This window comes from Heterodontus francisci, chromosome 7 (genome assembly GCF_036365525.1).
Source record: "Heterodontus francisci isolate sHetFra1 chromosome 7, sHetFra1.hap1, whole genome shotgun sequence".
Lineage (NCBI taxonomy): Eukaryota > Metazoa > Chordata > Chondrichthyes > Heterodontiformes > Heterodontidae > Heterodontus > Heterodontus francisci.
The window spans coordinates 67,176,545-67,189,161 of NC_090377.1; the positions used below are offsets into that span (position 1 = coordinate 67,176,545).

A 12,617-nucleotide genomic window follows, 5' to 3' on the forward strand; every position below is an offset into this window, starting at 1 on the left:
GCCCAGAGAAACAATATTTTTCCTGATCTTAATTCTTTAAAATAAAAAACAAATTTCAATTTGTAAGCTCTAATTATTGCCTGTTCTTTGTTTATAGCTAATAATTAGAATGTCTACATTTCATACACCTATGGGAGAGACAGACACAGAGATACAGATCTTGGCACTAATCACAAATCACCCAATTCAATGCTCACAGGGATTGCTAAGAAAGTCACAAACCATTGCTGTCACACAAGCACTTCCTGCACTCAATGCTGTCAAGCCCATGCCCAGCCCCTTTTGACTGCTGACAGACACCAGGAATTTACCAGTGAGCCAACCTCACATCGAAACCCCAGATGTGCTAAGCCTCAGCTCTACCTGCCATGGTCCTGCTAAACCCAAAATTATTTCCCCATCATAATATCAGATCAAAAGAATCCCCATGTTGCCAATCTGCAATCATGTCAAACACTGGATCATTCCCCAGTGCCACCAAGGCAAGGACTGTTCCCGCCATTACTGCAAAATATCAGGCATCTCCCTCCAATTCATGCATCTCGCATACCATCTTGTTTTCTATTCACAGCTTTAAAAATTGCAAGAGATAAAATATAAATACAAATAGGTAAAGGAATACATATATAAAATATGTAAAGGTCGTTCATTTACAGAAAAAGCAGAATACTGCAGATGATCTGAAGTAAAAACAAAAATATCCTGGAAAAATGCCAGGCAGCAACTGTGGAGAGTGGTCCTTTGTCAGCAACCAATTCCAACTTTTTAAGGGTAAAGATACAGTCAACTGGTTAAGGTGCAGTCAAATATTGTTGGTGATTCAGGGTCTGCTGTCAAGAACCTTTAATTTCTTAATTGATACAAAATACATATGTAAAACCAATAAATTCAATAATGAATTAATGGTTGATGGTCATAAGACAACTCTACACATACAGTACACCAACTTATTACAAGTACAATAGGTCAGGTGTCAGCCATGATTCAGTAGTAGCGCTCTCTCCTCTTGAGTCAGAAGGTTATGGGTTCAAGTTCCATTCCACAATATCTAGGATGCTACTTCAGTGCAGTACTGAGGGAGTAATACATTATCAGAGGCGCTGGCCGGGATTTAACTTGGGGCGGAGGGAAGGCGGCCACTGACTTTTCAGTCGGTGGCGAACCCGCTTCCGCCTTGCCTGGGGATCCGACCCGTATTTTGCAGGACGCTGGGCTTTAACTGGTGTGAGATGGACTTCCACCTGCTTGAGGTAGGAAGTCCTGCCTAATAGAGCTGCTGGCCAATCAGCGGGCCGGCAGCTAACTATTCCAGCAGCACCACCAGGTGCGGTGGCCACTGCTGGGACTACAGCCCAGCTTGAAGAAGAAGACGTCAGGGAGCACGGAACAAAGGTAAGTTTTGGTTGCCTCGCCGGGGGTGATCGATCGGGTCCCGGCAAGGGTGGTCAATTGGGTGGATGGTGGAGGGGGGAGCATGTTGGGCATGGTTGGGGCAGCGGGGGTGGCCCACCATCGGGACAGGGTGCCTGATCATGAGAGTCCTCCTGTGCAGTCAGAGTGCCGTCTGCTTTTGTCAGGAGGCTTCTCTCGAGCCTCGGCCGCCCAACTAGTGATAGGTAAAGCCTCCGTGGAGATTCTGAAGAAGGGTCACTGACCTGAAACGTTAACTCTGCTTCTCTCTCCACAGATGCTGCCAGACCTGCTGAGTATTTCCAGCTTTTCTTGTTTTTATTTAAAATCTCCGTGGAGGCGGGCAAAGGCGTTTAAGTGGCCACTTAAGGGCCTTGATTTAAAGGCCTGCTACCCGACCCAAACCCGAAGGGACCCGACACATGTGTCGAGTTCAGGTTGGGTCGGGCCCCTCCTCCGGGCCCGGCTTTCGGGCTCGGGTCAGGTCGGGCCGAGTCCAGGTCGGGTCGGGTTGGGCCGTACACACACGGTAAGTGCTCTGCCGGTAAGTATTAAAAATAAAAATACTTACCTGAGCTGGGAGTCCGGGACGAAACTGAATCTGCGCAGTGAGCAAGTGATGTCACTATGACATCATCATGCATGCGCTGCAGCTTCATGGCGATTCCCAGTCGGAAAGTAAGTAAAGGGATGGTCGGGTCGGGCTTGAGTCGGGCCGAGTGGGGTCGGGCTCAGGTCTGGTCAGGCTCAGGGTGAAATTGGAAGGTCTCAGGCCGGGTCGGCCTCAGGTCTGCTGTGGATCCAGAAGCTTGTTTCCAGCAAACCAGAAGGCACGTGCCCTCTACAGAATCCTGTACTATACAGGAGTGAACTCGAAGTGATCCACTGACTTCAACTGAACTTTCAACCAAGAGAAAAATCTACAATCACCTCAGGCCTGCAACCAACGAGAATTCGATTTCCACAAGAATTCAACAGGTTTACTATGACATCCAGCAAAACCTACCCCCACTTATAACTGTTTTCCCCTTTTCCCCCCTGTGTCTCTTCTTGTGTGTTTGTGTGCGAGTGAAAGCGTGAGTGGATGCTGTTGCGACAACTTTGGGATAAGGCATATTGATCAATAAACAATTGATTTTCTGTTTTTAAATCTACAAGAAAACCTGTTACTGTCTGCTTATTTCACAAATAAAGCACCTAGGGGTTAAACCCGAGTAACAAAACACACTTGCTGCAATCAGATGGGGAGTTGAACAGTGAGAACCACCCACATTGCACCACGTGGCCATAACATAGGACTTAATGTCAGATATGGAATTGGATGGTACAGTACTAGCCCTGGATTCAATGGTGGGGCAGAAAATTTGGCAGCATCACTGTATCACAATTCCATGCTTCCAGATGATGTCAATAGGAGAGAGGGTAGATGTAGGTGATGGGAACCAAGATCAAGGATAGAGTATACGGAACAGTGCAGGATCCCTTCTGGACTTGAGAGGAGAAAATTGAAGAGATGTAATGATTGGGTTGGGACAGCAAGGAACAGAACCACCATATGGCACAAAGACTTAAAAAGCTTCAAATGATCCTGAAGGCTTGTATAATTAATGGTTTATTGATACTAAATGACGACAGAAAAGCATGCTAGCACTGTAACTGCAACATATCTAAGTTAAACACATATTGTTTTTAAAGGCAACATTGCTTCAGAAGTATTTTAGTGGCTGTTCAATCAACGTGAAAAGCTATACTGATTGAATTAAATAAATCACTTTAGCAGTCATTTGCAAAGGGATTGTGTCATAGGTTATCTCTTTTTGAATTGTTGCATTGTCTATAGTGTCTGACTGTTTAAGAGGCAACACATGCTTCTTTGAAATGCATCTCAATTTGCTTTTCAGATGTGACCTCAAATCTATTGAGGAGAGACAAATGTGATAAAAAGACAATGGAGTATTGAAAGAAAGGAAACCCCAAACACACATTTTCTTTTGAAGTTTTGATACAGACCAGTTACAGCTACGTGAAGCGGGAATACCAAGAACCAACAGCATATTACTCTGAACAGTGTTTGTCAATCACTTCTTTTCTAGCGTGAATGTCAATCAAACTACAAAAACTAATCTCATCACCAAAAGAAGGTGTCTTTTTAAGTAATCTAAAGAAGTGGGATTAATTCACTGCTTTCCCATTAAACCAACTGGATAAAAGAGAAATCACTATGGAGATGCTTTCAGTACTTTGCACCTTATTATTGGTTTCAATTATTTCAGCTCCTTTTCAAAGTCGAAGGAGCAACACTTCTTTTCACAAATGCTAGTTATTTGATGCTGGTTCCTAAGGATACAGGAACATACATGGAAGATGCTTTCACTCTCAGTAGGTTCAAATTTTAAATAGAACCAGTCAAGTTTTGTCCACATGAATTGAATACTGCTCTTTGTGTGAGCAGATAAAGCCTATACAGATTGAATTTAAAATGACTGCATCAGTCTAATTACTGGAGTAAAACAATTGATGTGGTGTAAAACCTCACTAGCAATTTAGAAATAATAGTCTTTATTTGTAATTCAGTCAGCTTTGAGGATGGAAGGAAAATAAATATAATGCTACATAGTTGTCTGAAGTAGTGGGCCTTAATATTAATAGTTAAAATAAAACAACCTTTAAATTCCAGCTTTCTTATGCAATATAGCTACTGTTGTTTGACAGGAAATCCACATGCTTTGGAGAGCAGATAGAGCATTTGAACAAAGCATCCCTGCACTCATTTCACTAGAAGACCAATTGCTAGTGGAATGTTTGCAGCTGCTTACAGCTGGAAACCATTTACCATCATTACAACAATTGGTAGCTGAATAAAAGAAAAAAGAATTAAACAGATTGTTTTCAGGTCCTACTATTTTATGAACTCAATAATAAATGTTCCTAAAGTAATAAAATAATTCATTTTGAACAGATCAAAAGACATTAATTATCATGGAACACACTTCATTAAAGTATCACACTTGTCTTACACTACGGTAGATTCATATGAACATAGAGACATAGGAGCAGGAGTAGGCCATTCAGCCCTTCAAGCCTGCTCCACCATTCGATAAGATCATGGCTGATTTGGTTGTGGTCTCAACTCCACTCCACTTTCCTGTCTGTCCCCCATAACCCTTGACTCCCTTGTCTATCAAAAATCTATCTAACTCAGCCGTGAATAAATTCAATGACCCAGCCTCCACTACTTTCAGGGGAAGAGAATTCCACAGACTAATGACCCTCTGAGAGAAAAAATAATTCTCCTCATATCCGCTGTAAAAGGGAGACCTCTTATTCTTAAACTGTGTCACCTCATTCTAGTCTTCCCCACAAGAGGAAACATCCTCCCAGTATCCACTGTATAAAGTCCCCTCAGGATCTTATATGTTTCAATAAGATCACCTCTCATTCTACTAAACTCCAATGGGTATAGGCCCCACCTGTTTAACCTTTCTTCATAAAATAAGGCTTCATCCCCAGAAATAGTCGAGTGAACCTTCTCTGAACTGTTTCTAATGCAATTATATCCTTTTTCAAATAACGAGACCAAAACTGTACACAGTACTCCAGATGTGGTCTCACCAAGGTCCTGTACAGCCGCAGTAAAACTTCCCTACTTTTTTACTCGATTCCCTGGCAATAAACACCAACATTCCATTTGCTTTCCTAATCACTTGCCATACCTGCATACTAACCTTTTGTGATTCAGGTGACAGGGCACCCAGATCCCTCTGTATCACTGAGTTCTGCAATCTCTCTCCATTTAAATAATATACTGCTTTTCTATTCTTCCTGCCAAAGTGGACAAGTTCACATTTTCCACATTATACTCCATCTGCCAAATTTTTGCCCACTCACTTATTCTACCTATATCCTTTTGTAGACTCTTTACCTCCTCTTGACAACTTACTTTCCTTCCTATCTTGGTGTCATCAGCAAAATTAGCTACCATATCTTTGATCCCTTCATCCAAGTCATTGATATAAATTGTAAATAGTTGAGGCCCCAGCACTGATCCCTGTGACATTCCACTAGTTACAGCTTGCCAACCCGACAAAGACCCAATTATCCCTACTCTCTTCTTCCTGTTAGCTAACCAATCCTTTATCCATGCTAATATGTTACCCCCTACACCGTGTACTCTTATCTTGCGTAGTAACCTTGGATGTGGCACCTTATCAAATGCCTTTTGGAAATTCAAGTACACCACATCTACAGGTTCCCCTTTATCTATCTTGCTTGTTACTTCCTCAAAGAACTCTAATAAATTAGTTAGAAATTTCTGTTTCACAAAGCCATGTTAACTCTGTCTGCTCCCATTTAGATTTTTTAAGTATCCTGCTATAACCTCCTTATATAGGTTATATAATAATGGATTCTAGTAATTTACCTATGACAGACGTTAGGCTAACTGGCCTATAGTTTCCTGCTTTCTGTCTCCCTCATTTCTTGAATAAAGTTGTTACATTTACTATTTTCCGAGCCACTGGGATCCTTCCAGAATCTAAGGAATTTTGGAAGATTATAACCAAAGCCTCTACTATCTCTGCAGCCACTTCCTTTAAGACCCAATAATGCAGGCCATCTGGTCCTGGGGACTTGTCAGCCTTTAGGTCTAATAGTTTTTCCAGCACCTTTTCCCTGGTGATGGTGATTGTTTTAAGTTCCTCCCTCCCTTTCATCTCTTGATTTTCAAGTATCTTTGTCAGGTTTTCTAAGTCTTCTACAGTGAAGACAGACACAAAATACCTGTTCAACACCTCCACATTTCTTTGTTTTCCATTATCAATTCCCCAGACTCTCTAGAGGACCAGCACTTGCTTTAGTTACTCTTTTCCTATTTAAATACTTGCACAAACTCACTATCTGTTTTTATATTGCAAGCTAGTTTTCTCTCATACTCTACTCTCTCCCTCGTAATGAATTTTTTCGTCATTCTTTGCTGGTTCTTAAAATCTGCTCAATCTTCTGACCTACCACTAATCTTTGCATATTTGTACAGTGTTTCTTTTAATTTGATACTATCCTTAACTTCTTTATTTAGCCACGGATGAAGCATCCTTCTCAAAGAATCTTTCTTTCTCACTGGGATAAATCTTTGCTGTGAGTTATTAAATATCTCCTTAAAAGTCTGCCACTGCATCTCAACTGTTCTACCTTTTAACCTAGTTTCCCACTAGCTCTGCCTTCAGACCCTTGTAATTACCTTTGTTTAGGTTTAAAACACGAGTCTTAGACCCACACTTCTCCCCTTCAAACTGAATGGGCATTCACTGATCAGAAATAAGGGATTTGAAAACTGGGTCAGATCATCTCACTTGGCAAAATGCATCCACTTGGGTAAGTTTCCAGCCTGGGTTAATTTAATCCTGGACCTCATTTAAATACCATTGATCCACTTGGGATGAGGGCACAGAGCAGCTGCCAGCAGCGTAGGATTGGCTGCCCACCAGCTTATAGTTAAGTGGTGGGAAAGAGGTTTTGCTAAGGTCTTTTGACAGGGAAGGGAGGCAAAAGCAGAGGAGGCCATGACTTTCCTTATGAGGCCTGGAGGAGCATTCCTGCTCTTCGTGATCCCACGAAAGCAAACGTTTTCATGCAAGTGGAGGGCCTTCTTCTCACCAGCTGCTGACTTGTTACAGCCAGGCAGGAAATGCATGGCGGATTTCTGGTTCAGGACCCAGATAAAATTCCAGTGAGGTCCTATCATTGTAATAAAATCCTGATTTACATAAGTTCACGGGGCTCCTGCCTGCTTTAGGTGGGCAACTCATCCGCCTGCAGGATCCTGCAGGTTAAGGGAATTAAGGGATATGGGGAAAGTGTGGCAAGATAGAATTGAGGTAGCAGATCAACCATGATCTTGTTGAATGGCGGAGCAGGCTCGAAGGGCCAAGTGGCCTACTCCAGCTCCTATTTCTTATGTTCTTATGTAAGATTGGAAAGAGCTGCAAAGGGTCAAGTTCCTTGCTCATTTTTAACTGGCCATTTTCCCAGTTTCCATCGAGCAGATAAAGTTAATGTTTTAGTTATTCTACTGGCTTAAATCTGATAATCTACTAAATGTTACTAAATAATTTAGGAATATTAGGAGCAAAAGTAGGCCACTCAGTCCCTCAAGGCTGCTATACAATTCAATTAGATCATAGTCGAGCTGTACCTCAAAGCTGTTTATCCGCCTTTTCTCTATAGCCCTTGATAATCTTTACCTAACAAAAATCTTTCTATTTTAGTCCTGAAAGCTCCAATTATCCTAGCATTCACAGACTTTTGGGGGAGAGTTCCAGGTTTCTATTACCTCCTGTGTGAACAAGTGCTTCCTAAGGAGAAAGAACACTGCAATACAAGCAGTTCTTATATATTAAACACTCTCAAACATATTTTTGATTTTTTAAAGGTTTTTTTTCTTGTTTTTAATAGAGTGCACACAGAAGTTGGAATTTTACAGCTCCGGAGCAGATGGCATTGGAGGCGGGGTGGGGGCATAAAATTGTGTGGGGTGGCATTGGGATGGATCTCTGACGTCAGCACGCCGGGTCCATATTTTACCAGTGGCGGATGGCAAGTCGAGTGAGAATGGGACGTGCTTTTTCAAAACCAGAAACTGAAAGCTTTGAGATTGTTGAACGGCATTTTACGTGCCCATTCAAAATTTACAAGGAGTGCACAGGGCTGTGGGACATCAGCTGAGATCATTGCTGCATTCAGCAGCCATGTGGTCAGACAGTGCACCTTCACAGGAAGGCTAATGCAGCATGACCAGAGCATTTAGTGTGGAGGATGGGGAGTTAAGGAGACAGGGATCTGGGGTTGAGCCTCCATCGTGCCAGCAAGCTCCTGGATCAATCGCGAGGGGGCTGAGTGGGAGGTGGACCCTGTTAAGGAAGCAACTGGCAGAGTGGCTCTTCAGACCAGCAGTGCCCAAGTGCCAAGGTCATCATCCATTCAGGAGGCGGCTCCTCCAGCGAGGAGGAGAACTTGAGAGTGCAGGAGGTGCGGGCACACGGATCTGGTCAGCAGAAACCTCATGGCCACCTGCAGGGGCAACCTCAGGATGGGGAAGTGGCAGAAGGCCACATCGGTGACCTCTTCGCCTCTCCCAATGGCAGGTTCACATTGCTGGCTGGATGTCTTCTGAAGCTGCTGTGCAGCTGCACAGTTGGTCACAGATTGGTGGACAGGATGATCCAAGGCTGCTGCAAAGATTGTAACAGGCTGCTGGGTAGGTTGGTCTGAGGCAGCGTTCCAGTGCTGGAAGCCCTTTAAAGATGGCTCCAGCACATCCGATTGTATCAGCTGACAATGCGGCTACTGCCTCAGTCCCTGCCTCTGGCCAGTGAATGGTCGGCCACCCCACTTGCTGGCCATTAATTGGTCAGCCGGTCCGAGATTCCTCCAAGAATGGGGATTGGAGCAGCAGTGCCAGCGTCACCTGCTTCTGGTCCCGCCTTTCTCTCCCCACCAGGTCACGTGAAATCCCAGCCAGAATGTTTCCATTTGTGGGGAAGAGCAAAATTAGAGACCATCAATATAAGATAGTTGCCAAGAAATCAAATAGGGAATTCAGAAGAAACCTCTTTACCCCAGAGAGTGGTGAGAATGTGGCACTTGCAACCACAGGGAGTGGTTGATGAGAATAGTGCAGATATGTTTAAGGGGAGGCTAGAAAAGCATATGAGACAGCAGGGAATATAAGGTTACATTGATAGAGTTAGATGAGGAAAGATGGAATGAGGTTCGAGTGAAGCATAATCTCCAGCATGGACTAGTTGGGCCGAATGGCCCGTTTCTGTGCTGTCTATCCTATATAATCCTATGTATGTAATGTCTCAATGATTTTGGAATTGTTAAGACTCACTTCCACAATAGAAGTATAGGTGATAAAATTGAGTAGGTTATTTGCATTACTTGTACATTGTAGGCAACATTTTTTGTATTAGCTGAAATTCACACAGACAGAATATTCCTGGATTCTTTCTGCTTGGCAAATGGAGTGATCTTCTAAGCACCCATTGGGTCTATGATCATGACAGTTAAGAACCATAAGTACTAAAGGATTATCAAAATGGCAGCAGCTCAGTTCAAGTGATCTGAACAAAGACACTCAAACCTCAAATCTTTATAGCATCCCCCTATTCCTACCTCTAAGGTTAACTAAATGCAAACCGAAATATTAAAATTTACAGCTAGGTATAACAACTAATTTTACAGAATAAAAAAAAATCCCTCACCTGACATAAATGTAAAGGAAGTACCTCATTTCATTAACGTAACTGAGAATGAATTACTCCATCTTAAATGCTTATACAGTGTCTTTAGCATAGTAAAACATCCCAAGGCACTTTACAGAAGCACTATCAGACAAAATTTAACATCAAGAGATATTGGGGCATGAGTTTGGTCAAAGGTGAATGTTTTAAGGAGCATTTTCAAGGAGCAGAGAGGTAGCGAGGTGAGATTTAGGAAGGGAATTCCAGAACCTAGCCCCTAAGTAGCTAACACAGCTTTCTCTCAAAGTTCTTTTAGGCTCCTGGTTGATGTATCCATCCCTAAGCCGGGCTTCCCTCCTTCCCCCAACCACGAAGCCCTTCCAAACCATCTCCCAGCCACTTCCCCGAGCACTGGGGACAGTTCCTTTGGTCATCTATTTCTAGAACAAGGGAATTAAAACAATGCTTATGCAAATACAGCTGTCACTCACAATAGGGTTCAAAGGCTCCACCCTTGTTGACTCCACCCAAATAAGATGACAGGCTATCAATCTCCCAGCGTCAATAGACTTACGGCTATAAAGATGGATAAGAAAGATATCTGATGTGGTCAGCACTAATAGCTTTGTAATGAAAACATATTAACATTTTAAGGCCATCTTGATTCCTTATAATTCAGTTTAATAATTTGCAGAGTACAGCAAGGAATCAACATTGGAATCATCCATTAATATATGAACCAAACTAAGCTTCATTTTCACCTTCATCCCTTGGGTGATAAACTAAACTATCCGATTTTCGATAACAATCAGCTGGGTTCTATAAGTGGCAAGCAACCCATGGCACCAGCTACTATCCAAGTGGTGAATGTGAAAACTATTTGCACTGTCTCATTTTACCTGGGCCTCAGTATTAACCCCCATGATGGGCAGGAGGAGGTCAAAAGAAAGAACTTGCATTTATATAGCGCCTTTTACATTCCCAAGATGTCCCAAAGTACTTTACAGCCAAGTCATCGGAAGTGTGGTCAAAGAACAAAGAACAGTACAGCACAGGAACAGGCCATTCGGCCCTCCAAGCCTGCGCCGATCTCGATGCCTGCCTAAACTAAAACCTTCTGCACTTCCGGGGACCGTATCCCTCTATTCCCATCCTATTCATGTATTTGTCAAGATGCCTCTTAAACGTCATTATCGTACCTGCTTCCACCACCTCCCCTGGAAGCAAGTTCCAGGCAGTCACCACCCTCTGTGTAAAGAACTTGCCTCGCACATCCCCTCTAAACATTGCCCCTCTCAACTTAAATCTATGTCCCCTAGTAACTGACTCTTCCACCCTGGGAAAAAGCTTCTGACAATCCACTCTGTCCATGCCTCTCATAACTTTGTAAACCTCTATCATGTCACCCCTCCACCTCCGTCATTCCAGTGAAAACAATCCGAGTTTATCCAACCTCTCCTCATAGCTAATGCCCTCCAGACCAGGCAACATCCTGGTAAACCTCTTCTGTACCCTCTCCAAAGCCTCCACGTCCTTCTGGTAGTGTGGCGACCAGAATTGCACGCAATATTCTAAGTGTGGCCTAACTAAAGTTCTGTACAGCTGCAGCATGACTTGCCAATTTTTATATTCTATGCCCCGACCGATGAAGGCAAGCATGCTGTATGCCTTCTCGACTACCTTATCCACCTGCGTTGCCACTTTCAGTGACCTGCGGACCTGTACGCCCAGATCTCTCTGCCTGTCAATACTGCTAAAGGTTCTGCCATTTACTGTATACTTCCCACCTGCATTAGACCTTCCAAAATGCATTACCTCACATTTGTCCAGATTAAACTCCATCTGCCATTTCTCTGCCCAAGTCTCCAACCGATCTATATCCTGCTGTATCCTCTGACAATCCTCATCACTGTCCGCAACTCCACCAACCTTTGTGTCGTCCACAAACTTACTAATCAGACCAGCTACATTTTCCTCCAAATCATTTATATATACTTAAAAGAGCAAAGGTCCCAGCACTGATCCCTGGTCTCTGTTGTTTTGTAGGGAAATACAGCAGACAATTTGCACACTGTTTTAGTGGATTATAATTGAGGGATAAATGTTGGCCAGGACATTAGAATTCCCCTGCTCTTATTCAAAAAGTGTGACGGAAGTCTTTTACATCCAACTAAGCAAGTAGACAGGGCTCCAGTTAACGTCTCATCTGAAAGACGACACCTCTGATAATGTAGTGATCCCTAGCACAGTACTGAAGTGTCAGCGTAGGTTATGGCTTTGCACCAATGACCTTCTGACTTGGAGGCAAGAGTGCTACCATGGAGCCAAGGCTGACACTGAATGGTTAGCAATTTATCAATTAAACATTAACCTCATAGACTAAATGCAGGACTAACAAAACTAGTACTGAAACAATGCATTTCTTTTTTTTTTATTATATGTGCCACTCATTCCAAGTAAAACTAAACCTGCAGTAAATATCTGTAAAGGACTTTCAGATGTTGGGAGTGATGCCAAAATTCTTTGAACTTTGTTTTGAGGTATTCAGGATTCCAGAACAGTGAAGCTTCTTAATTAGAACACGTCAAAGTGCAGATTTGAAATAAACTAAAGGATTAAGCATATTAATTTAGGGCCAATTAGAAAATAATTTTTTTTTCTTTCTTTTAAAGGAGTTTGTCTACTACCATCTTCTGCTACAAATTCCCTCTTTCTAATGAAATATTTATACTGCAAATTTCTCCCCAGAGTCCGCAGGCACTGTCTCTGCAGTGTTATTGGAAAGCAAAAACAGAAACTAATCTTTGGGCACCATTTGTATCCAGTCAAAATGTGAGGGAACGAGGTTAACAAGTTTGTGTGTGTGCACATGTGGGGGGGGGGGGGAGGGAAGGGAGAATTAATTGCTGGCTAAAGCAGCCTCGGTGAATGGACAGGTAAAAGAGGTGACCACTCAGGTGTTTCCCT

General features: G+C 42.9%; 1 protein-coding gene across 9 annotated transcripts in view; it reads right to left on the reverse strand.

The window, feature by feature from the left end:
• The window catches only part of LOC137372031 (myosin light chain kinase, smooth muscle-like), a 433,121-nt gene that overhangs the window by 366,383 nt on the left and 54,121 nt on the right, over positions 1 to 12,617 (reverse strand). For 3 of the 9 annotated variants that reach the window (XM_068035327.1, XM_068035325.1, XM_068035323.1), the window contains exon 1: positions 11,466 to 11,591. The exons of the other annotated variants lie outside the window; for them this stretch is intronic. The gene's annotated coding sequence lies outside the window, so the exon portion shown is untranslated. Of the gene's footprint in view, positions 1 to 11,465; positions 11,592 to 12,617 lie in introns of those variants that run through there. 9 annotated transcript variants of the gene reach the window in all.